This window comes from Trachinotus anak, unplaced genomic scaffold (genome assembly GCF_046630095.1).
Source record: "Trachinotus anak isolate AG129_WGS33_773 ecotype Australia unplaced genomic scaffold, CSIRO_AGI_Tana_v1 ptg000026l, whole genome shotgun sequence".
Taxonomy (NCBI): Eukaryota; Metazoa; Chordata; class Actinopteri; order Carangiformes; family Carangidae; genus Trachinotus; species Trachinotus anak.
In genome coordinates, this window is record NW_027273877.1 from 15354767 (window position 1) to 15377205 (window position 22439).

The 22439-nt window shown below is 43.6% G+C and overlaps 24 non-coding genes and 2 pseudogenes across 24 annotated transcripts; all 26 read right to left on the bottom strand.

Moving 5' to 3' along the window:
• Nucleotides 1–108: 108 nt before the first annotated feature.
• On the bottom strand, nucleotides 109–227 carry LOC139610694 (5S ribosomal RNA). The gene has a single exon (XR_011685999.1). It is a non-coding gene; the product is annotated as a 5S ribosomal RNA (ribosomal RNA).
• A 280-nt stretch (nucleotides 228–507) lies between these two features.
• On the bottom strand, nucleotides 508–626 carry LOC139610695 (5S ribosomal RNA). Its single transcript, XR_011686000.1, has one exon. It is a non-coding gene; the product is annotated as a 5S ribosomal RNA (ribosomal RNA).
• A 272-nt stretch (nucleotides 627–898) lies between these two features.
• Nucleotides 899–1017, bottom strand: LOC139610697 (5S ribosomal RNA). Its single transcript, XR_011686001.1, has one exon. It is a non-coding gene; the product is annotated as a 5S ribosomal RNA (ribosomal RNA).
• A 272-nt stretch (nucleotides 1018–1289) lies between these two features.
• LOC139610698 (5S ribosomal RNA) lies at nucleotides 1290–1408 on the bottom strand. The gene has a single exon (XR_011686002.1). It is a non-coding gene; the product is annotated as a 5S ribosomal RNA (ribosomal RNA).
• Nucleotides 1409–1688: 280 nt separating this feature from the next.
• Nucleotides 1689–1807, bottom strand: LOC139610699 (5S ribosomal RNA). Its single transcript, XR_011686003.1, has one exon. It is a non-coding gene; the product is annotated as a 5S ribosomal RNA (ribosomal RNA).
• Nucleotides 1808–2079: 272 nt separating this feature from the next.
• On the bottom strand, nucleotides 2080–2198 carry LOC139610920 (5S ribosomal RNA). Its single transcript, XR_011686222.1, has one exon. It is a non-coding gene; the product is annotated as a 5S ribosomal RNA (ribosomal RNA).
• A 272-nt stretch (nucleotides 2199–2470) lies between these two features.
• On the bottom strand, nucleotides 2471–2589 carry LOC139610234 (5S ribosomal RNA). Its single transcript, XR_011685680.1, has one exon. It is a non-coding gene; the product is annotated as a 5S ribosomal RNA (ribosomal RNA).
• A 272-nt stretch (nucleotides 2590–2861) lies between these two features.
• LOC139610928 (5S ribosomal RNA) lies at nucleotides 2862–2980 on the bottom strand. The gene has a single exon (XR_011686230.1). It is a non-coding gene; the product is annotated as a 5S ribosomal RNA (ribosomal RNA).
• A 6256-nt stretch (nucleotides 2981–9236) lies between these two features.
• Nucleotides 9237–9355, bottom strand: LOC139610700 (5S ribosomal RNA). Its single transcript, XR_011686004.1, has one exon. It is a non-coding gene; the product is annotated as a 5S ribosomal RNA (ribosomal RNA).
• Nucleotides 9356–9627: 272 nt separating this feature from the next.
• Nucleotides 9628–9746, bottom strand: LOC139610701 (5S ribosomal RNA). The gene has a single exon (XR_011686005.1). It is a non-coding gene; the product is annotated as a 5S ribosomal RNA (ribosomal RNA).
• A 280-nt stretch (nucleotides 9747–10026) lies between these two features.
• LOC139610702 (5S ribosomal RNA) lies at nucleotides 10027–10145 on the bottom strand. The gene has a single exon (XR_011686006.1). It is a non-coding gene; the product is annotated as a 5S ribosomal RNA (ribosomal RNA).
• A 272-nt stretch (nucleotides 10146–10417) lies between these two features.
• LOC139610319 (5S ribosomal RNA) lies at nucleotides 10418–10526 on the bottom strand (annotated as a pseudogene).
• A 272-nt stretch (nucleotides 10527–10798) lies between these two features.
• On the bottom strand, nucleotides 10799–10917 carry LOC139610853 (5S ribosomal RNA). The gene has a single exon (XR_011686155.1). It is a non-coding gene; the product is annotated as a 5S ribosomal RNA (ribosomal RNA).
• A 272-nt stretch (nucleotides 10918–11189) lies between these two features.
• On the bottom strand, nucleotides 11190–11308 carry LOC139610113 (5S ribosomal RNA). The gene has a single exon (XR_011685561.1). It is a non-coding gene; the product is annotated as a 5S ribosomal RNA (ribosomal RNA).
• Nucleotides 11309–11588: 280 nt separating this feature from the next.
• Nucleotides 11589–11707, bottom strand: LOC139610235 (5S ribosomal RNA). Its single transcript, XR_011685681.1, has one exon. It is a non-coding gene; the product is annotated as a 5S ribosomal RNA (ribosomal RNA).
• A 272-nt stretch (nucleotides 11708–11979) lies between these two features.
• On the bottom strand, nucleotides 11980–12098 carry LOC139610054 (5S ribosomal RNA). Its single transcript, XR_011685503.1, has one exon. It is a non-coding gene; the product is annotated as a 5S ribosomal RNA (ribosomal RNA).
• Nucleotides 12099–12370: 272 nt separating this feature from the next.
• LOC139610704 (5S ribosomal RNA) lies at nucleotides 12371–12489 on the bottom strand. Its single transcript, XR_011686008.1, has one exon. It is a non-coding gene; the product is annotated as a 5S ribosomal RNA (ribosomal RNA).
• Nucleotides 12490–12769: 280 nt separating this feature from the next.
• LOC139610705 (5S ribosomal RNA) lies at nucleotides 12770–12888 on the bottom strand. Its single transcript, XR_011686009.1, has one exon. It is a non-coding gene; the product is annotated as a 5S ribosomal RNA (ribosomal RNA).
• A 272-nt stretch (nucleotides 12889–13160) lies between these two features.
• Nucleotides 13161–13279, bottom strand: LOC139610706 (5S ribosomal RNA). Its single transcript, XR_011686010.1, has one exon. It is a non-coding gene; the product is annotated as a 5S ribosomal RNA (ribosomal RNA).
• Nucleotides 13280–13559: 280 nt separating this feature from the next.
• Nucleotides 13560–13678, bottom strand: LOC139610236 (5S ribosomal RNA). Its single transcript, XR_011685682.1, has one exon. It is a non-coding gene; the product is annotated as a 5S ribosomal RNA (ribosomal RNA).
• A 272-nt stretch (nucleotides 13679–13950) lies between these two features.
• Nucleotides 13951–14069, bottom strand: LOC139610707 (5S ribosomal RNA). The gene has a single exon (XR_011686011.1). It is a non-coding gene; the product is annotated as a 5S ribosomal RNA (ribosomal RNA).
• A 280-nt stretch (nucleotides 14070–14349) lies between these two features.
• Nucleotides 14350–14468, bottom strand: LOC139610237 (5S ribosomal RNA). Its single transcript, XR_011685683.1, has one exon. It is a non-coding gene; the product is annotated as a 5S ribosomal RNA (ribosomal RNA).
• Nucleotides 14469–14740: 272 nt separating this feature from the next.
• LOC139610921 (5S ribosomal RNA) lies at nucleotides 14741–14859 on the bottom strand. Its single transcript, XR_011686223.1, has one exon. It is a non-coding gene; the product is annotated as a 5S ribosomal RNA (ribosomal RNA).
• A 272-nt stretch (nucleotides 14860–15131) lies between these two features.
• Nucleotides 15132–15250, bottom strand: LOC139610708 (5S ribosomal RNA). The gene has a single exon (XR_011686012.1). It is a non-coding gene; the product is annotated as a 5S ribosomal RNA (ribosomal RNA).
• A 272-nt stretch (nucleotides 15251–15522) lies between these two features.
• Nucleotides 15523–15641, bottom strand: LOC139610253 (5S ribosomal RNA). Its single transcript, XR_011685698.1, has one exon. It is a non-coding gene; the product is annotated as a 5S ribosomal RNA (ribosomal RNA).
• Nucleotides 15642–15913: 272 nt separating this feature from the next.
• Nucleotides 15914–16022, bottom strand: LOC139610341 (5S ribosomal RNA; annotated as a pseudogene).
• Between the last annotated feature and the right edge of the window lie 6417 nt (nucleotides 16023–22439).

Genomic DNA, 22439 nt, shown 5'->3' on the forward strand with positions numbered 1-22439 from the left:
ACTGTGAGCTGAACTGTCTGCACAGTGATTGACAGTTGAGCAGTGGCACAGTCAGTGCTGTTTACTGAAGCAGCAGCGTCCTCTGTTGTTTGCACAGAAAAGTGAAAAAGCTTACAGCACCTGGTATTCCCAGGCGGTCTCCCATCCAAGTACTAACCAGGCCCGACCCTGCTTAGCTTCCGAGATCGGACGAGATCGGGCGTGCTCAGGGTGGTATGGCCGTAAGCCGCAGAGCAAGTGACAACTACCCCCTTTATACATGATGATCCACACCATCACAGACATGGCTGTGTATGTCAAGCGCGGGTGTCTTTGCTTGACTTTCTTTCTTTCTTTCTTTCTCTCAACTTGTCAACTTGTCAACTGTGTAATGTGATAATATGAAAGTGTGGTTTGTGCACTGTGAGCTGAACTGTCTGCACAGTGATTGACAGTTGAGCAGTGGCACAGTCAGTGCTGTTTACTGAAGCAGCAGCGTCCTCTGTTGTTTGCACAGAAAAGTGAAAAAGCTTACAGCACCTGGTATTCCCAGGCGGTCTCCCATCCAAGTACTAACCAGGCCCGACCCTGCTTAGCTTCCGAGATCGGACGAGATCGGGCGTGCTCAGGGTGGTATGGCCGTAAGCCGCAGAGCAAGTGACAACTACCCCCTTTATACATGATGATCCACACCATCACAGACATGGCTGTGTATGTCAAGCGCGGGTGTCTTTGCTCGACTTTCTTTCTTTCTTTCTTTCTCTCAACTTGTCAACTGTGTAATGTGATAATATGAAAGTGTGGTTTGTGCACTGTGAGCTGAACTGTCTGCACAGTGATTGACAGTTGAGCAGTGGCACAGTCAGTGCTGTTTACTGAAGCAGCAGCGTCCTCTGTTGTTTGCACAGAAAAGTGAAAAAGCTTACAGCACCTGGTATTCCCAGGCGGTCTCCCATCCAAGTACTAACCAGGCCCGACCCTGCTTAGCTTCCGAGATCGGACGAGATCGGGCGTGCTCAGGGTGGTATGGCCGTAAGCCGCAGAGCAAGTGACAACTACCCCCTTTATACATGATGATCCACACCATCACAGACATGGCTGTGTATGTCAAGCGCGGGTGTCTTTGCTCGACTTTCTTTCTTTCTTTCTTTCTCTCAACTTGTCAACTGTGTAATGTGATAATATGAAAGTGTGGTTTGTGCACTGTGAGCTGAACTGTCTGCACAGTGATTGACAGTTGAGCAGTGGCACAGTCAGTGCTGTTTACTGAAGCAGCAGCGTCCTCTGTTGTTTGCACAGAAAAGTGAAAAAGCTTACAGCACCTGGTATTCCCAGGCGGTCTCCCATCCAAGTACTAACCAGGCCCGACCCTGCTTAGCTTCCGAGATCGGACGAGATCGGGCGTGCTCAGGGTGGTATGGCCGTAAGCCGCAGAGCAAGTGACAACTACCCCCTTTATACATGATGATCCACACCATCACAGACATGGCTGTGTATGTCAAGCGCGGGTGTCTTTGCTTGACTTTCTTTCTTTCTTTCTTTCTCTCAACTTGTCAACTTGTCAACTGTGTAATGTGATAATATGAAAGTGTGGTTTGTGCACTGTGAGCTGAACTGTCTGCACAGTGATTGACAGTTGAGCAGTGGCACAGTCAGTGCTGTTTACTGAAGCAGCAGCGTCCTCTGTTGTTTGCACAGAAAAGTGAAAAAGCTTACAGCACCTGGTATTCCCAGGCGGTCTCCCATCCAAGTACTAACCAGGCCCGACCCTGCTTAGCTTCCGAGATCGGACGAGATCGGGCGTGCTCAGGGTGGTATGGCCGTAAGCCGGAGAGCAAGTCACAACTACCCCCTTTATACATGATGATCCACACCATCACAGACATGGCTGTGTATGTCAAGCGCGGGTGTCTTTGCTCGACTTTCTTTCTTTCTTTCTTTCTCTCAACTTGTCAACTGTGTAATGTGATAATATGAAAGTGTGGTTTGTGCACTGTGAGCTGAACTGTCTGCACAGTGATTGACAGTTGAGCAGTGGCACAGTCAGTGCTGTTTACTGAAGCAGCAGCGTCCTCTGTTGTTTGCACAGAAAAGTGAAAAAGCTTACAGCACCTGGTATTCCCAGGCGGTCTCCCATCCAAGTACTAACCAGGCCCGACCCTGCTTAGCTTCCGAGATCTGACGAGATCGGGCGTGCTCAGGGTGGTATGGCCGTAAGCCGCAGAGCAAGTGACAACTACCCCCTTTATACATGATGATCCACACCATCACACACATGGCTGTGTATGTCAAGCGCGGGTGTCTTTGCTTGACTTTCTTTCTTTCTTTCTTTCTCTCAACTTGTCAACTGTGTAATGTGATAATATGAAAGTGTGGTTTGTGCACTGTGAGCTGAACTGTCTGCACAGTGATTGACAGTTGAGCAGTGGCACAGTCAGTGCTGTTTACTGAAGCAGCAGCGTCCTCTGTTGTTTGCACAGAAAAGTGAAAAAGCTTACAGCACCTGGTATTCCCAGGCGGTCTCCCATCCAAGTACTAACCAGGCCCGACCCTGCTTAGCTTCCTAGATCGGACGAGATCGGGCGTGCTCAGGGTGGTATGGCCGTAAGCCGCAGAGAAAGTGACAACTACCCCCTTTATACATGATGATCCACACCATCACAGACATGGCTGTGTATGTCAAGCGCGGGTGTCTTTGCTCGACTTTCTTTCTTTCTTTCTTTCTCTCAACTTGTCAACTGTGTAATGTGATAATATGAAAGTGTGGTTTGTGCACCGTGAGCTGAACTGTCTGCACAGTGATTGACAGTTGAGCAGTGGCACAGTCAGTGCTGTTTACTGAAGCAGCAGCGTCCTCTGTTGTTTGCACAGAAAAGTGAAAAAGCTTACAGCACCAGGTATTCCCAGGCGGTCTCCCATCCAAGTACTAACCAGGCCCGACCCTGCTTAGCTTCCGAGATCTGACGAGATCGGGCGTGCTCAGGGTGGTATGGCCGTAAGCCGCAGAGCAAGTGACAACTACCCCCTTTATACATGATGATCCACACCATCACAGACATGGCTGTGTATGTCAAGCGCGGGTGTCTTTGCTTGACTTTCTTTCTTTCTTTCTTTCTCTCAACTTGTCAACTTGTCAACTGTGTAATGTGATAATATGAAAGTGTGGTTTGTGCACTGTGAGCTGAACTGTCTGCACAGTGATTGACAGTTGAGCAGTGGCACAGTCAGTGCTGTTTACTGAAGCAGCAGTGTCCTCTGTTGTTTGCACAGAAAAGTGAAAAAGCTTACAGCACCTGGTATTCCCAGGCGGTCTTCCACCCAAGTACTAACCAGGCCCGACCCTGCTTAGCTTCCGAGATCGGACGAGATCGGGCGTGCTTTTTTTTTTTTTTTTTTTTTTTCTCTTTTATTATCAAAAAGATTCAAATACATTTGAAATTCATTATTATTCCAATTTTGTGATGATATTTACATTATGTACACAGTGAAGACAACAAAAACCAACAAAAGAAAAGTAGAATCAAAGAGTCTACCTGAGAATCTACAAAAAACAGCCATCAACACTAAGGTCGAGAAATTTAAATGTAACATTATTGAATAAAGGAAAATGACAAACAAACAAACAAAATTCACATTTTACATCATTATCTCTAAATCACCATTGTCTTGTAACTTTATCAGGCTTGTATTTGACATGAATGTTCTTTGAAAGTCCATGCTTTTTATTGAAATCATTATCCTGAGGTGTAATTTTAAAGAATTTCTGAAAAGCTCCCATCTATTCACAGTTTTATTATCATGTAATGCATAGTTCCGGGCTGTATATATTGCTTGCCTTGTGAAGGCCAAAATGATGTTAATTAACATTGTGTTAGCATCTTTCTTTCTGGCTACAAGCCCAAAGAGAAGAGTCCACTTCCACTCGCTTTCCTCTGTAAAAGAGATTCCACAATGCTGTTCCAAGAGAACTCTGACTCGTTGGCTGAACTCTTTGCAGACCGGACAGTGCAAGACAAGATGTTCTAAATCCTCCTCTTCTTCCCTACATACAGCACATTCTCTTCCATACCTTGTTTTATTTATTTGGTGTAGAATAATGCTCGTGAAAACTCTTCTGTGTCTTATTTTGAAATCAATGTTTGTACAATGGGGGTTGCCATATTTGGGCATTATATTATGCCAAATAGTAGTTATATTTTTGTTTGGAAAATGTTTTTGCCATGCTTTCTCTGAGGCAGGCCGTTGTGTGATTTTTTTTAAGAATAAGTTGTACCAGATTTTGGATTTTATTTCCAGGAGGTTTTTGGAGTTGTGACCTGTCCACAGAAGAAATTCTGGAGCATCACTCTGCACCTTACCATATGTTTTTGTCCAGACAGCTCTCCAATGTAATGGAAGGCCTTCTGAGATTTTACAGCACATTTGATCAATAATACCTTTTCTTATTTTAATTCTCTTATTTTTAACAACACTTTGGATTTTCCCTGCATTTACTATTCCCTTCTCATCCAGCACATCTCCCAAAGTCTGTATACCTGCCTGCATCAGGAGGGCACAGGAAAGTGGTCTGCTCAAATGCATAATCTCTGGGTTGTGGAAAATGGGGAGCTGCAAAAGTTGATTTCTGTTTTCTACTTTAGCCTTGAGGAGTGGTCGAGCCAACCCCCAAGCTTCCAAGATTTCTTTATCAAAAGGATTGAGATGTGAGTATTGAGTTTTAGTTTGAACCTGACAGAGATTGTTTTTATTGCAATTGCCTATGGAGATGAGTGAACTATGGAAAAAATCTTTCCATACATGTTTATTAGTAGTTTGTAAATATTTCTGTATCATTTTAATTCTCAGTGCATGTTTCTTTGTCACTATATCAATTAGTTTTAAACCACCATTATTGTAACTGTCAATGATTGTGTTGTGAGCTATGAGGTTTCTTTTGCTGCCCCATATAAAGGCAGAGATGCAGTTATTAATGCTGTTTAGAACTTGACCTGGCATATGACAGACAGATAGCGTATGAACTAGTTTGGATAGAACCAAGGAGTTGATCACGACCACCTTACCTCGCAGCGTTAGCCCCCGCATTTTCCACAACGCCAGCGTATTACTGATTTTGCTCATCAGCTCCTTCCATGTTTTGTTTGCAGCAGCCTCCTGATCATGCCCTAGGTGCACTCCCAAGACCCTGACACTATCCGCCGCCTCTCTGAACTGCCACCTATTTGGCGACCGAGCTACATTGCCACAATACATTATTTCTGTTTTATTCATATTGATTTTGGATCCTGATGCTTTGCCATACTCCTGGATGTGTGCTAATACTTTGTCTATACTGTCTTCATTTTTAATCATAATGTTTGTATCATCAGCGTACTGTAAAATTTTGGTTTCTATTCCTATTGGAGATGTAATACCTGTTATTTGTTTGTCCTGAGTAATTAACAAGGCTAGAGGCTCGGCCACCAAACTGTACAGCAGGGAGGAGAGGGGACACCCCTGCCTCACTGATCTTTGAATTTGAAATTTCCCGGTCATATGTCCATTGCATTTAACACAACCATATGCATTGTTGTATAGTAATTGGATCCATTTGATGAATTTATCACCAAAACCAAATTTTTGAAGAACTGCCCATAAGAATTTGTGCTCCACCCTGTCAAAAGCTTTTTCAAAATCAATGCCCAGGTAAATGCCTCCCTGTTTTACCATTTCATTTATGTTTTCTTTGACTGATAGCACTGTATCTATGATGTCTCTGCCAGGAATACTGTAAGCTTGTGTCCAGTTGACTATCGATGCAATAACTGTTTTTAACCTATTTGCCAAGAGTTTTGTTATTATTTTATAGTCTGTATTGAGTAAACTGATTGGTCTGTAATTGTCAAGCATGGTTTTGTCCCCTCTATTTTTGAATATGATTGTAATCAGACCAAGTGTCAAGGTCTCAGGAGTACGACCTTTTCCCTCCATCTCCTCAAACACTTTCAATAGAATCGGAGCCAGACTATCTTTAAAAGCTATATAAAAGTCACCTGTCAGTCCATCTGTACCTGGACTTTTATTCTTATTAAGATTGTCTATTGCCTCTGAAACTTCATTTAGAGTTATAGGAGAATCACACCAGTTTTTGTCTTCTATTGATATTTTACACTGAATACTGTCTAATGTTTTCTCCATCTCCTTATCCACTATATTATTGCTTGAGAAAAGATTTCTATAATATTCCTGTACTGTTTCTAATATTTCAGATGTTTCTGATACAGTTTTGCCCTCTATATTTTTTATTTCATTGATAAATACTTTACCTTGTTTTTTCTTTTCTAGACCTAGAAAATATGCTGTGCATTTTTCCCCTTCCATAATATGTTTTGCCCTGCTTCTTATCATTGCCCCTCTGCACCTATTAATTTCTATCAGGTCCTGTTTGCTTTTTAAATTTATATACTTACTCATATCATGATCGGGATTTGTTTCTAGTTTATCTAACTCATCTCTTATTTTCCCTCTAATGTCTAACTCTTCTTGATTCTCTAACCATTTCTTATGTTTACTGTAATTTACACATGCTTTTTTGATTCTATATTTAACTTCTTCCCACCATATAAGGAGATCTTCAACAAAAGGTAATTCTTCAGTTATTATCTGCAACAATCTTCTGATTTTCATATTAAATTTTTTCTCTCCCAGGAGGCTGCTGTTAAAGCACCAGAGTCCTCCATTTCTGGATTCCCCTGGAGCTCCCAACTTAACCTCCAGGAATGAATGATCACTCCATGGATTTGTAATGTATTTTATGTATGCAACTTTTGAAGTTATCTGGGGTGATATTAAACATAAATCAATTCTAGATCTTTTCATTTTACCTTTAACAATTTGCTGCCTTGAGAATTCTTTTCTGTTGGGGTGTAAGACTCTCCATAAATCTACTAGGTTCATTGTCTCCATCACCTCATACAGAGTATTCCTACTGGCATCATCTTTAAACACATTATTGTTTGATATATCATTTTTAGTGAGACTGACATTGAAATCTCCTATAACAAAACACTTCGTGGTACACCATTTGAGTAGTTGTTTAAAAAATACTTTCCTGTCTTTTTCCTCATTTGGTGCATAAACATTTACTATTCTGAATTTCTCCTCAGTTTTTATGACATCAATTACCAAATATCTGCCTAAAGGATCATTGTAAACACACTGTATGTTACAGAACACATGTTCTCTACATAATATTGCAACACCACGAGAGGATGCAGTGCCATTGGCCACATAAACATTCCCTTTCCATAAGCTTTGAACTGATTTGACAATATTTTCATCCCACTTAGTTTCTTGCAGACATAAAATATCACATTTTGCAGACATTAATATTGCATTTAGTTTCTCTCTACTGCGGAGCCCACGTGCATTGAGAGAGAGAAGGAAAGCCGTCATCACATAGAGTTTAAAAAATGTTGTGCTCATGTTTTGCTCTTGCTTTTGCTTTTTTTATTTTTCTTTGCTGGCCTTCCAGAATTTAATTTTTTCCTAATCTGATTTATTTGGAAAATGTCCAGTTCAGAGTCTGATTCTGCTGTCTGAGGAGCTGACGATGGAAAACCTGTCGCAGAGAGAGTGAGAGGATCTGGAGCGCTATCGGCTGAGGGGAGAAGCGGTTCCTGGGAGCTCGGCAGCTCGACGGGTTCGAGGTCTTTTCCAGGCCCCGTTCCCATCACAGCACACATGTCCTTTGTGGACCGCATATGTCCAACCATCCCCTGCTGAACGCTGAGCACTGTCGCGCTCTCTTTGCGCGCTCGTGCCGGCCGCTCCGCGCTGACGCTCCGCGAGTCAGCCTCTTCAGCCATGACTGTCTCATTTACGCACTCCATTTCCTCCTCTTCTTCACTCTCCGCACTTCCATTTTCCTCTAAATCTGCCTCAGACTCATCTTGGATTTCTCCATCATTCTCACTGATGTTGCACACACAATTATCTAGATTATTATGGCATAGTTCACACCGTTTGGCGGCTTTAACGCACTCTCTGGCATAATGCCCCTGGACTCCGCATTTGTGACACATGAATTCAGGGCATTCTCTGAGAATATGCCCTGACTGTAAACACACTCTACATACTTTCACTTGTCTGTCATGTATAACACGAAAATATTCCGACCCGGTCGCTGTATTGAATTTTGCCGAATACGGAAGAGACTGTACTGTGTCATTAAACTTAACTCTCACATACCTTGTCCCATCTGCAATGTGCGTTCCCGGCCACATTCTCCTCTTAATCGGAGATGTAGCTGAAACTCCCCAACCATGTAACTTGTCCACAATTTCTTCGTCCGTGATGTATGCAGGAAGTCCAAGAAAAGAGACCACCAGTTGATCATTCGCCAGCTCTCTCCCCATGACGCTCGTCATTCCGATTTTAAAACCATCCATTAGCCGATCTTTCCCCGACACACTTGTCATGGTAATTTCATATTTTTTATCACCAGTAAATCTGCAGGCAATAAGTCCGCCGCACAGCTCTCTGATGCATTTCATTAATTCCATCGCTGTCACAGCTTCCTCGCCAACCAGTTCAACTTGTACTGTTAAGTTTTTTTCAAAATGCATTTTCTTTTCATTTATTCCTTTATCGTTTCTGTCGTTTCTTAGTCCATTTTCCATTCTCAAGATGCCTGTCGACTTCCCGATAGTCCCAGTCGCCATGTTATCCGTCCGAAAAAGAATCCCGAAACGGGATTCAAAACGAGAGACAAACAAACTTTTATCCCCCCAAACAGCGTGAGAACTGTTGGGGGAATAACTAAAACAAAAAACACACTCACTCAAAAACAAGAAAAGTTCATTCAATAGTCAAATATTCTCAAAAAAAAAGGAGGGGGGGAGCACTCGCTCCCTCGCTCCAACGCTGTCTCTCTGTCTCACTCCTCTCTGACTCTCGCCGTAACACCAGACATGCGCAGTACGTGCTCAGGGTGGTATGGCCGTAAGCCGCAGAGCAAGTGACAACTACCCCCTTTATACATGATGATCCACACCATCACAGACATGGCTGTGTATGTCAAGCGCGGGTGTCTTTGCTCGACTTTCTTACTTTCTTTCTTTCTCTCAACTTGTCAACTGTGTAATGTGATAATATGAAAGTGTGGTTTGTGCACTGTGAGCTGAACTGTCTGCACAGTGATTGACAGTTGAGCAGTGGCACAGTCAGTGCTGTTTACTGAAGCAGCAGCGTCCTCTGTTGTTTGCACAGAAAAGTGAAAAAGCTTACAGCACCTGGTATTCCCAGGCGGTCTCCCATCCAAGTACTAACCAGGCCCGACCCTGCTTAGCTTCCGAGATCGGACGAGATCGGGCGTGCTCAGGGTGGTATGGCCGTAAGCCGCAGAGAAAGTGACAACTACCCCCTTTATACATGATGATCCACACCATCACAGACATGGCTGTGTATGTCAAGCGCGGGTGTCTTTGCTCGACTTTCTTTCTTTCTTTCTTTCTCTCAACTTGTCAACTGTGTAATGTGATAATATGAAAGTGTGGTTTGTGCACTGTGAGCTGAACTGTCTGCACAGTGATTGACAGTTGAGCAGTGGCACAGTCAGTGCTGTTTACTGAAGCAGCAGCGTCCTCTGTTGTTTGCACAGAAAAGTGAAAAAGCTTACAGCACCTGGTATTCCCAGGCGGTCTCCCATCCAAGTACTAACCAGGCCCGACCCTGCTTAGCTTCCGAGATCGGACGAGATCGGGCGTGCTCAGGGTGGTATGGCCGTAAGCCGCAGAGCAAGTGACAACTACCCCCTTTATACATGATGATCCACACCATCACAGACATGGCTGTGTATGTCAAGCGCGGGTGTCTTTGCTTGACTTTCTTTCTTTCTTTCTTTCTCTCAACTTGTCAACTTGTCAACTGTGTAATGTGATAATATGAAAGTGTGGTTTGTGCACTGTGAGCTGAACTGTCTGCACAGTGATTGACAGTTGAGCAGTGGCACAGTCAGTGCTGTTTACTGAAGCAGCAGCGTCCTCTGTTGTTTGCACAGAAAAGTGAAAAAGCTTACAGCACCTGGTATTCCCAGGCGGTCTCCCATCCAAGTACTAACCAGGCCCGACCCTGCTTAGCTTCCGAGATCGGACGAGATCGGGCGTGCTCAGGGTGGTATGGCCGTAAGCCGCAGAGAAAGTGACAACTACCCCCTTTATACATGATGATCCACACCATCACAGACATGGCTGTGTATGTCAAGCGCGGGTGTCTTTGCTTGACTTTCTTTCTTTCTTTCTTTCTCTCAACTTGTCAACTGTGTAATGTTATAATATGAAAGTGTGGTTTGTGCACTGTGAGCTGAACTGTCTGCACAGTGACTGCCAGTTGAGCAGTGGCACAGTCAGTGCTGTTTACTGAAGCAGCAGCGTCCTCTGTTGTTTGCACAGAAAAGTGAAAAAGCTTACAGCACCTGGTATTCCCAGGCGGTCTCCCATCCAAGTACTAACCAGGCCCGACCCTGCTTAGCTTCCGAGATCGGGCGTGCTCAGGGTGGTATGGCCGTAAGCCGCAGAGCAAGTGACAACTACCCCCTTTATACATGATGATCCACACCATCACAGACATGGCTGTGTATGTCAAGCGCGGGTGTCTTTGCTTGACTTTCTTTCTTTCTTTCTTTCTCTCAACTTGTCAACTGTGTAATGTGATAATATGAAAGTGTGGTTTGTGCACTGTGAGCTGAACTGTCTGCACAGTGATTGACAGTTGAGCAGTGGCACAGTCAGTGCTGTTTACTGAAGCAGCAGCGTCCTCTGTTGTTTGCACAGAAAAGTGAAAAAGCTTACAGCACCTGGTATTCCCAAGCGGTCTCCCATCCAAGTACTAACCAGGCCCGACCCTGCTTAGCTTCCGAGATCGGATGAGATCGGGCGTGCTCAGGGTGGTATGGCCGTAAGCCGCAGAGCAAGTGACAACTACCCCCTTTATACATGATGATCCACACCATCACAGACATGGCTGTGTATGTCAAGCGCGGGTGTCTTTGCTCGACTTTCTTTCTTTCTTTCTTTCTCTCAACTTGTCAACTGTGTAATGTGATAATATGAAAGTGTGATTTGTGCACTGTGAGCTGAACTGTCTGCACAGTGATTGACAGTTGAGCAGTGGCACAGTCAGTGCTGTTTACTGAAGCAGCAGCGTCCTCTGTTGTTTGCACAGAAAAGTGAAAAAGCTTACAGCACCTGGTATTCCCAGGCGGTCTCCCATCCAAGTACTAACCAGGCCCGACCCTGCTTAGCTTCCGAGATCGGACGAGATCAGGCGTGCTCAGGGTGGTATGGCCGTAAGCCGGAGAGCAAGTGACAACTACCCCCTTTATACATGATGATCCACACCATCACAGACATGGCTGTGTATGTCAAGCGCGGGTGTCTTTGCTTGACTTTCTTTCTTTCTTTCTTTCTCTCAACTTGTCAACTTGTCAACTGTGTAATGTGATAATATGAAAGTGTGGTTTGTGCACTGTGAGCTGAACTGTCTGCACAGTGATTGACAGTTGAGCAGTGGCACAGTCAGTGCTGTTTACTGAAGCAGCAGCGTCCTCTGTTGTTTGCACAGAAAAGTGAAAAAGCTTACAGCACCTGGTATTCCCAGGCGGTCTCCCATCCAAGTACTAACCAGGCCCGACCCTGCTTAGCTTCCTAGATCGGACGAGATCGGGCGTGCTCAGGGTGGTATGGCCGTAAGCCGCAGAGAAAGTGACAACTACCCCCTTTATACATGATGATCCACACCATCACAGACATGGCTGTGTATGTCAAGCGCGGGTGTCTTTGCTCGACTTTCTTTCTTTCTTTCTTTCTCTCAACTTGTCAACTGTGTAATGTGATAATATGAAAGTGTGGTTTGTGCACTGTGAGCTGAACTGTCTGCACAGTGATTGACAGTTGAGCAGTGGCACAGTCAGTGCTGTTTACTGAAGCAGCAGCGTCCTCTGTTGTTTGCACAGAAAAGTGAAAAAGCTTACAGCACCTGGTATTCCCAGGCGGTCTCCCATTCAAGTACTAACCAGGCCCGACCCTGCTTAGCTTCCGAGATCGGACGAGATCGGGCGTGCTCAGGGTGGTATGGCCGTAAGCCGCAGAGCAAGTGACAACTACCCCCTTTATACATGATGATCCACACCATCACAGACATGGCTGTGTATGTCAAGCGCGGGTGTCTTTGCTTGACTTTCTTTCTTTCTTTCTTTCTCTCAACTTGTCAACTGTGTAATGTGATAATATGAAAGTGTGGTTTGTGCACTGTGAGCTGAACTGTCTGCACAGTGATTGACAGTTGAGCAGTGGCACAGTCAGTGCTGTTTACTGAAGCAGCAGCGTCCTCTGTTGTTTGCACAGAAAAGTGAAAAAGCTTACAGCACCTGGTATTCCCAGGCGGTCTCCCATCCAAGTACTAACCAGGCCCGACCCTGCTTAGCTTCCGAGATCGGACGAGATCGGGCGTGCTCAGGGTGGTATGGCCGTAAGCCGCAGAGCAAGTCACAACTACCCCCTTTATACATGATGATCCACACCATCACAGACATGGCTGTGTATGTCAAGCGCGGGTGTCTTTGCTTGACTTTCTTTCTTTCTTTCTTTCTCTCAACTTGTCAACTTGTCAACTGTGTAATGTGATAATATGAAAGTGTGGTTTGTGCACTGTGAGCTGAACTGTCTGCACAGTGATTGACAGTTGAGCAGTGGCACAGTCAGTGCTGTTTACTGAAGCAGCAGCGTCCTCTGTTGTTTGCACAGAAAAGTGAAAAAGCTTACAGCACCTGGTATTCCCAGGCGGTCTCCCATCCAAGTACTAACCAGGCCCGACCCTGCTTAGCTTCCGAGATCGGACGAGATCGGGCGTGCTCAGGGTGGTATGGCCGTAAGCCGCAGAGAAAGTGACAACTACCCCCTTTATACATGATGATCCACACCATCACAGACATGGCTGTGTATGTCAAGCGCGGGTGTCTTTGCTCGACTTTCTTTCTTTCTTTCTTTCTCTCAACTTGTCAACTGTGTAATGTGATAATATGAAAGTGTGGTTTGTGCACTGTGAGCTGAACTGTCTGCACAGTGATTGACAGTTGAGCAGTGGCACAGTCAGTGCTGTTTACTGAAGCAGCAGCGTCCTCTGTTGTTTGCACAGAAAAGTGAAAAAGCTTACAGCACCTGGTATTCCCAGGCGGTCTCCCATCCAAGTACTAACCAGGCCCGACCCTGCTTAGCTTCCGAGATCGGACGAGATCGGGCGTGCTCAGGGTGGTATGGCCGTAAGCCGGAGAGCAAGTGACAACTACCCCCTTTATACATGATGATCCACACCATCACAGACATGGCTGTGTATGTCAAGCGCGGGTGTCTTTGCTTGACTTTCTTTCTTTCTTTCTTTCTCTCAACTTGTCAACTTGTCAACTGTGTAATGTGATAATATGAAAGTGTGGTTTGTGCACTGTGAGCTGAACTGTCTGCACAGTGATTGACAGTTGAGCAGTGGCACAGTCAGTGCTGTTTACTGAAGCAGCAGCGTCCTCTGTTGTTTGCACAGAAAAGTGAAAAAGCTTACAGCACCTGGTATTCCCAGGCGGTCTCCCATCCAAGTACTAACCAGGCCCGACCCTGCTTAGCTTCCTAGATCGGACGAGATCGGGCGTGCTCAGGGTGGTATGGCCGTAAGCCGCAGAGAAAGTGACAACTACCCCCTTTATACATGATGATCCACACCATCACAGACATGGCTGTGTATGTCAAGCGCGGGTGTCTTTGCTCGACTTTCTTTCTTTCTTTCTTTCTCTCAACTTGTCAACTGTGTAATGTGATAATATGAAAGTGTGGTTTGTGCACTGTGAGCTGAACTGTCTGCACAGTGATTGACAGTTGAGCAGTGGCACAGTCAGTGCTGTTTACTGAAGCAGCAGCGTCCTCTGTTGTTTGCACAGAAAAGTGAAAAAGCTTACAGCACCTGGTATTCCCAGGCGGTCTCCCATCCAAGTACTAACCAGGCCCGACCCTGCTTAGCTTCCGAGATCGGACGAGATCGGGCGTGCTCAGGGTGGTATGGCCGTAAGCCGCAGAGCAAGTGACAACTACCCCCTTTATACATGATGATCCACACCATCACAGACATGGCTGTGTATGTCAAGCGCGGGTGTCTTTGCTTGACTTTCTTTCTTTCTTTCTTTCTCTCAACTTGTCAACTTGTCAACTGTGTAATGTGATAATATGAAAGTGTGGTTTGTGCACTGTGAGCTGAACTGTCTGCACAGTGATTGACAGTTGAGCAGTGGCACAGTCAGTGCTGTTTACTGAAGCAGCAGCGTCCTCTGTTGTTTGCACAGAAAAGTGAAAAAGCTTACAGCACCTGGTATTCCCAGGCGGTCTCCCATCCAAGTACTAACCAGGCCCGACCCTGCTTAGCTTCCTAGATCGGACGAGATCGGGCGTGCTCAGGGTGGTATGGCCGTAAGCCGCAGAGAAAGTGACAACTACCCCCTTTATACATGATGATCCACACCATCACAGACATGGCTGTGTATGTCAAGCGCGGGTGTCTTTGCTCGACTTTCTTTCTTTCTTTCTTTCTCTCAACTTGTCAACTGTGTAATGTGATAATATGAAAGTGTGGTTTGTGCACTGTGAGCTGAACTGTCTGCACAGTGATTGACAGTTGAGCAGTGGCACAGTCAGTGCTGTTTACTGAAGCAGCAGCGTCCTCTGTTGTTTGCACAGAAAAGTGAAAAAGCTTACAGCACCTGGTATTCCCAGGCGGTCTCCCATCCAAGTACTAACCAGGCCCGACCCTGCTTAGCTTCCGAGATCTGACGAGATCGGGCGTGCTCAGGGTGGTATGGCCGTAAGCCGCAGAGCAAGTGACAACTACCCCCTTTATACATGATGATCCACACCATCACACACATGGCTGTGTATGTCAAGCGCGGGTGTCTTTGCTTGACTTTCTTTCTTTCTTTCTTTCTCTCAACTTGTCAACTGTGTAATGTGATAATATGAAAGTGTGGTTTGTGCACTGTGAGCTGAACAGTCTGCACAGTGATTGACAGTTGAGCAGTGGCACAGTCAGTGCTGTTTACTGAAGCAGCAGCGTCCTCTGTTGTTTGCACAGAAAAGTGAAAAAGCTTACAGCACCTGGTATTCCCAGGCGGTCTCCCATCCAAGTACTAACCAGGCCCGACCCTGCTTAGCTTCCGAGATCGGACGAGATCGGGCGTGCTCAGGGTGGTATGGCCGTAAGCCGCAGAGCAAGTGACAACTACCCCCTTTATACATGATGATCCACACCATCACAGACATGGCTGTGTATGTCAAGCGCGGGTGTCTTTGCTCGACTTTCTTTCTTTCTTTCTTTCTCTCAACTTGTCAACTGTGTAATGTGATAATATGAAAGTGTGGTTTGTGCACTGTGAGCTGAACTGTCTGCACAGTGATTGACAGTTGAGCAGTGGCACAGTCAGTGCTGTTTACTGAAGCAGCAGCGTCCTCTGTTGTTTGCACAGAAAAGTGAAAAAGCTTACAGCACCTGGTATTCCCAGGCGGTCTCCGATCCAAGTACTAACCAGGCCCGACCCTGCTTAGCTTCCGAGATCTGACGAGATCGGGCGTGCTCAGGGTGGTATGGCCGTAAGCCGCAGAGCAAGTGACAACTACCCCCTTTATACATGATGATCCACACCATCACAGACATGGCTGTGTATGTCAAGCGCGGGTGTCTTTGCTCGACTTTCTTTCTTTCTTTCTTTCTCTCAACTTGTCAACTGTGTAATGTTATAATATGAAAGTGTGGTTTGTGCACTGTGAGCTGAACTGTCTGCACAGTGACTGCCAGTTGAGCAGTGGCACAGTCAGTGCTGTTTACTGAAGCAGCAGCGTCCTCTGTTGTTTGCACAGAAAAGTGAAAAAGCTTACAGCACCTGGTATTCCCAGGCGGTCTCCCATTCAAGTACTAACCAGGCCCGACCCTGCTTAGCTTCCGAGATCGGGCGTGCTCAGGGTGGTATGGCCGTAAGCCGCAGAGCAAGTGACAACTACCCCCTTTATACATGATGATCCACACCATCACAGACATGGCTGTGTATGTCAAGCGCGGGTGTCTTTGCTTGACTTTCTTTCTTTCTTTCTTTCTCTCAACTTGTCAACTGTGTAATGTGATAATATGAAAGTGTGGTTTGTGCACTGTGAGCTGAACTGTCTGCACAGTGATTGACAGTTGAGCAGTGGCACAGTCAGTGCTGTTTACTGAAGCAGCAGCGTCCTCTGTTGTTTGCACAGAAAAGTGAAAAAGCTTACAGCACCTGGTATTCCCAGGCGGTCTCCCATCCAAGTACTAACCAGGCCCGACCCTGCTTAGCTTCCGAGATCGGACGAGATCGGGCGTGCTTTTTTTTTTTTTTTTTTTTTTTTTTTCTTTTATTATGAAAATATACAAAGCTTTTCAGAACACAATATTTACATATACATACACATTAACAACAAAACAAAGCACAAAGGATAAAAATCATAAATTAATATGAAATCTACCTCCATCATCAATAGAAATAAGGCTACTGCCTTGCACAAAAAACTCCTCAAACAAACTCCTACTCAAAAAGTTCCATCGCAAAGCAACATCTTTCCTTAATACCGATACAAACAAAGCTAACACTTCTATCCTCTTCCCTTCAAAATGTGCTAAATTTCTCCTTAGCCATACTGCATATCTAGCATGACTTAATACAAAATTAAACAAATTAACATTCACAGTTTTTGATGTTTTACTTGAACCAAAAAAGAAAACTTTCTTCCAATCATTCGCTATCAGATCTAATTTCCAATTGTTTTTGATCAGGGTTATTAGTTTCAATTGAAAGTTCTTTAATTCCTTGCATTCAAAAAACAAATGCATCAGTGTTTCAGGATCTGATTTACAAACATCACAAAACCGATCTACATTTTTATTAATTTGGTGAATGACCACATTCGTGTATATTCTGTTATGTCTGAGTTTGAAGTCCAAATTTTCACAGTCTATGCTATTGTACTTGACATGTAAATTTTTCCAAATTTCTTTCACATTCAGATCCTGAAATACCTTCAACCAAACATTTTCTGATGCTGGGGTCTTGATTTCTTTCATCAGCATCAACGTGTACAACATCTTTACTTTTATTTTATTAAAGAGCATTTTCCCATCAATCTGATCAATGTACAGATCTGGTAGCTCACTCTTTCCTACCTGAACTGTTTCCCTCTCTATTGTTTTAATCCATATATCCGGTAAGCTTCCTTTTATGCACTTAATCACATTATCCACCTTAGTTCTACCTACCTCCTCGTCTATCTCCACAACACTGTCAAAAATGGCTCTATTTGGCAAGAAGCCAGGCACATACTCATAAGCAAAATCTCTCACTTGTTTTAATCCTGCTTGTATGAAAACTTTGTCATACAAAACATTCCCACTGTTTTTTATTTGTGGATTCATAAATACTGGCTGATCTAATATTTGATTTATTGTTTTGCAGTCATATTTCAGGTGCTCAATGAAATCTGCCCAAGCTAGAAATACCTCTTGATAAAACACAGGAAGATTTTCCAACATATTCTTTCTGAATCTCATAAAGATCCCACTGTCCCCACATCCTCCACTTTTACACAGAAAATCCTTAAAGAACCCTTTCCAACCATACTCCTCCTTACCATATAGATATTTTTTAACCACCTTTATTCTCAATGCTTTTCGTTTAACATCTAAGTCCATCAGTTTTAGCCCTCCCTCTCCATACCCTGCTATTAATGTCTTCATAGATATTTTAACTCCTTTTCCTCTCCACAGAAACTTACTTATTACAGCTCTCACCTCATTCAAAACCCACTCAGGGAGATCTAGAGCTCCCATCACATAATTAAATTTTGATAGAAGCAATGAGTTAATGACTACAACCTTACCTTTTAATCGCAGCCCTCTCATAGACCACAAATTTAATAATTGTTTAACTTTATTCAATATACCAGTCCATGTGGCATCTCTCGCTTCCTTACTCTGTACTCCTATGTTCACACCCAATATTTTAATGAAGTCTCTCGTTATCTTTAAAGGAATTTCACACTCTTCTGGATTTGTATGCCCTACACACATAATTTCTGATTTTTCTATGTTTACTTTTGCTCCTGATGCTCTCCCATATGTTTCAACATGTTTCATTATTCCTTTTACACTTTCTATGGTTCTGACAGTAAAGGTTGTATCGTCAGCAAATTGATGAATTAGACTATTTGTGCTATATGGTATTTGAATGCTTTGTAAAGAAATGTCTTTTTTACATAGTGTTGCCAATGGTTCTGCTGCTAAAGAATAGAGCAAGGCTGAAAGAGGACAGCCTTGTCTGACTGACCGTTGTACTGGGAAAACATCAGTGAGCATACCATTTATTTTCACACAACTTTTAGCATTTGCATATAGCAACATTATCCAATTAACAAACCTATCCCCAAAACCAAATTTGCCCAAAACCTGTTCTAAATACCCATGTTCAACCCTATCAAAAGCTTTATTTAAGTCTAAATTCAGGACTAGACCACCCTCACCATCATTATTCATACTATTGACTACATCTCTAATTGTACATATGACATCAGTGATGTCCCTACCTGGTATACTATAAGCTTGTGTTGGTGCTATTATTTCTCCTACCACGTCCCTCAATCTATTGGCTAAAGCTTTTGTTAAAATCTTGTAGTCCGAGTTCAACAGACTTAAAGGCCTGTAATTTTCTAATTTAAACGGACTCCCTCTTTTTTTAAACAAGATAGTAATAACCCCTGTTGCCATTGACTCTGGAACCGTTTTCCTTTCCTCCATACACTTATACACTTTCAACAGTATTGGCACCAATATATCAGAAAAAACCTTATAAAATTCATGTGTCAGGCCATCTGAACCTGGACTCTTGCTGGATTTCATTTGCTCTATAGCTATTTTAATTTCATCAATTGTCAAATCATCGTCACACATTTGTTTACTTTCATCTGATATTCTGGCATCAACAGTATCTAATATCTCATCCACACATTCCTGCACTATACCTTCCTTTTGAAACAGTTTTGCATAAAAAGCTTCCACTACCTCCAAAATGCCTACAAAATCTGTCACTCTCTCTCCATTCTCACTTTCTAGCTCCGTTATATAAGACTTTACCTGTTTACTTTTCTCCAAGTTGAGAAAGAAGTTTGTACACTTTTCTCCCTCAACTGCATACTGAGCCCTACTTCTGATAACTGCTCCCTCATATTTTTCTCTCTCATAATATTCTATCTCACCTTCTAATTTCATAAAGTATGTCCTATCCCGATTCGGATCCTCCTCCAGTCTTTCCAGCTCTTTTATTAATTTTTCTTTCACTTCATTTTCCTCTTTCTTTTTCACAAAGTTCCTCTTTTTTGCAAATCTAATACTTGTTCTTTTTATTTTATTCTTCATCTGTTCCCACCATAAACAAACATCGTCTTCAAATAAAGTATTTTCTTGCTCATTTTTTATAAGTCTTGAAATAATTTTTCTATATTCCTCCTCTTTTAACAAACAAGAGTTTAAACACCAAACCCCCCCTCCCCTCCCTTCACATCTCACCCCAAAACCAAAAGTTAAAGCAGCATGATCACTTAAACCCAAAAACTTATATTTTACATTCAAGACCCAACTCAAAATATTTCTTTTAATCAAAACTAAATCTATTCTGCTTTGTTTCACTTTTCCCAAAACCATTTGCTTTCTTGAGTATTCTCTCCTGTTTGGATACATATCCCTCCATACATCAACTAAATCTTCCTTATTCATAACATCAAATAAAACACTCCTTGAAGTATCGTTTCTGAAATTAACACTGCTGGACCCATCCAGCCTTGTACACCATAAATTAAAATCACCAACCAAAATACATCTCTCAGTACAAAAAGTCCTCAAATTATCAAACATTTCTCTTCTTTCCTTTTCAATATTTGGTGCATAGACATTAATTAATCTAAACCTAATGTTACAAAAATTAAATTCAATGACAAGCAACCTCCCTTTGTCATCTTTGTGGACTACCTGTATGTCAGTCAATGTCTCCTCTTTTACCAAGATAGCAACACCACATGCTCTGTGACTCATATTATTTGCAATAATTTTGCCTCTCCACAGTGAGCTGATATCTTTAAAAACTTCGTCAGTCCAGTGAGTCTCTTGCAGGCACAGTACTTCTGCTTTTATGGCATTAAATACCAACTCCGCTTTCGTTTTTCCTCTTAGACCGTTACAGTTAAACGAAGCAATATGCAACATAAGGCATAAAACAAAAAAGAATAGCAGAGCAGCAGCCATACCTCTACTTTTTAACCTTCATCTTCTCCTTTTCCTTCGCCCTCTTCTTTCTCTTCAGCTGTCTGATGGTCTCTGCGCTGACGTCCATCCCCTCCTCGCCCTCAGACCCGTCCGACACAGCTTTCCCGTCTTTTTCATTTGCTGCCCGCGTTCCAAAGCCAGCATAATTGTCTGGATTTTGTGGTGCTGGATTATCAGAGTCTCTCCCTCCTTCGTCTCCTCTCGATTCCCCACAGTCACGGTTTCCCTCCTCGTGGGTCTCTCCGGTCATTCCCGGCTCCTCCCTCTCGACGCCGCCTCTCCGTCCATCCTCCTCTCTCCCCGTATCGGCGCCGTCCTCCGCCTCTCTCTCCTCCTCGTCAGAGACGTCGGAGTATGACGGCTCTTCGGCGTCCTCCCCCGGCTCTCCACACACACACAGGGAGATCTTTTCTTTGCACAGAGCACATTTCCCCTCCGCATCACACTCTCGTGCGTAATGCCCCTGTTTCCCACATTTAAAACAAATAAAAGTGGGACAGTCTCTGACAATGTGGCCAGGCTGTATACACAAGCGGCAAACTTTAACTTGCCTGTCATGGATGACGCGGAAGTGCTCCGCTCCGCTTACCGTCTCAAACTTAGTGGAATATGGCAATGATTTCACAGCGTCTGTGAAACGGACCTTTAAAAACCTCGTCCCATCAGCGATGTCCGTCCCTGGCCACATCCTCCTCTTAATGGACGAGACCGCAGTGACTCCCCAGTCCTGTAGTTTTGCCAATATTTCCTCATCCTCTATGTAAGTGGGCAGATTAATGAATGAGACGACCATTTCATTGTTACCCAGTTCTTTCGCCATCAGTCTGTTGTTCCCAATTCTCAGTCCGTCCATCAGCTTTTTCTTCCCGCTTTCCTCTTTCATCGTCAGCTCGTATGACTTTGGCGTCTTAAAACGGCAGCCAAGCACTTCTCCACACTCCGCCCTCACTTTTCTCAGCATGTCCATCATCGTTGTTCTCTCCTCTCCTTCTATTTCCAACATGATTGTCAGTCTCTTTTCGTACATTTTCTTCTGTTTTTCCGCACTCGCGGGCATTCTCTTCTCCGTCGTCTTTTCCGTTCCTTTGTCTGTCACCGTTGGATCCATTTGAATGATTTTTTAAACACAAAGAGTCCCCCAGACAGCAAAAGCTGTCGGGGGATGTAACCCACAAATTAAATACTAAACTAAAAAATTACAAACCAGCAAAAACCAAGGCTGAAAACGATCCAAAAAAACACGGACTGATTGACTGTCGTGAACGTACGGCGTGCTCCTCCTCTGTGCGTGCTCAGGGTGGTATGGCCGTAAGCCGCAGAGCAAGTGACAACTACCCCCTTTATACATGATGATCCACACCATCACAGACATGGCTGTGTATGTCAAGCGCGGGTGTCTTTGCTTGACTTTCTTTCTTTCTTTCTTTCTCTCAACTTGTCAACTGTGTAATGTGATAATATGAAAGTGTGGTTTGTGCACTGTGAGCTGAACTGTCTGCACAGTGATTGACAGTTGAGCAGTGGCACAGTCAGTGCTGTTTACTGAAGCAGCAGCGTCCTCTGTTGTTTGCACAGAAAAGTGAAAAAGCTTACAGCACCTGGTATTCCCAAGCGGTCTCCCATCCAAGTACTAACCAGGCCCGACCCTGCTTAGCTTCCGAGATCGGATGAGATCGGGCGTGCTTTTTTTTTTTTTTTTTTCTTTTATTATGAAAATATACAAAGCTTTTCAGAACACAATATTTACATATACATACACATTAACAACAAAACAAAGCACAAAGGATAAAAATCATAAATTAATATGAAATCTACCTCCATCATCAATAGAAATAAGGCTACTGCCTTGCACAAAAAACTCCTCAAACAAACTCCTACTCAAAAAGTTCCATCGCAAAGCAACATCTTTCCTTAATACCGATACAAACAAAGCTAACACTTCTATCCTCTTCCCTTCAAAATGTGCTAAATTTCTCCTTAGCCATACTGCATATCTAGCATGACTTAATACAAAATTAAACAAATTAACATTCACAGTTTTTGATGTTTTACTTGAACCAAAAAAG